The sequence below is a fragment of the Dasypus novemcinctus genome, chromosome 15 (genome assembly GCF_030445035.2).
Source record: "Dasypus novemcinctus isolate mDasNov1 chromosome 15, mDasNov1.1.hap2, whole genome shotgun sequence".
In the NCBI taxonomy this organism is placed as follows: domain Eukaryota; kingdom Metazoa; phylum Chordata; class Mammalia; order Cingulata; family Dasypodidae; genus Dasypus; species Dasypus novemcinctus.
This window is the reverse complement of record NC_080687.1, coordinates 37,283,951-37,284,858: the sequence shown is the minus strand read 5'-3', so window position 1 is coordinate 37,284,858 and position 908 is coordinate 37,283,951. Positions and strand designations below refer to the sequence as shown.

At 37.6% G+C, this 908-nt stretch overlaps 1 pseudogene; it reads left to right on the top strand.

Moving 5' to 3' along the window:
- Positions 1–216: 216 nt before the first annotated feature.
- Positions 217–697, top strand: LOC101446851 (transcription factor BTF3 homolog 4 pseudogene; annotated as a pseudogene).
- The last annotated feature ends 211 nt before the right edge of the window (positions 698–908 follow it).

The following is a 908-nucleotide window of genomic DNA, read 5'->3' as shown; positions in this document are numbered from 1 at the left end:
ACATGGTCAGATGTAGAAAAGGAGATAACATACATATACATAAATTTGGTTTTTCAGATTAAATACTGACCTGATTCCCAACGTATTCATAATAAATACACAGACTTACATGAAAAGTAAAGGACGTCGTCTTTCTATGACTCTGCGGAGGCAGCCACTTGCTCTTACCACATGTCTGGGTTGGAAGACCCTTCCTGCTTCAGATTTACCAACAGCATGAATCAGTAACAGTTAGCCAAACTTCGAGGTCAGGTCTGGATAGAGGGCAAGGGTACAGCTCACAGAAGGAAGAAGGTGGTCATAGAACAGCGAACAGCTACAGCTTCTGACAAAGAACTTCAGAGTTCTTTTTAAAATAGGCTGTGAATAATATAGCTGGTATTAAAGAGGTGAACATCATTAATGATAATGAGACTGTTATTCATTTCAACAATCCCAAGGTCCAAGCTTTCCTCTCTGCTAACACCTTTGCAACTACCAGTCATGCAGAAGCCAAACCAATCACAGAAATGCTCCCTGGAATATTAAGTCAGCTTGGTGCTGACAGCTTAACAAGTCTTGGGTAGTTAGCTGAACAGTTCCCTGGCAAGTGTTGGATAGCAAAGCACCAAAATCAGAAGACATTGATGAAGAAGATGATGATGTTCCAGATCTCATAGAAAATTTTGATGAAGCATCAAAGAATGACACTAACTAAAATATATTCTGGATTTTGGAAGCTGGCATGGACTAGATTTAACAAATTAGCTATGTGATTCCAAAGTTTTACAGACACGGAGAATATCACCTGTTAGTAGTTCAGTAAATACTTTGAATATTAATAATGCAGTTTGTTCAGAATTTTGGGTCATTTAATTTTGCATTTTTCACTTACTCAAGGATTTATACTTTTAGTCTATATATGAAGT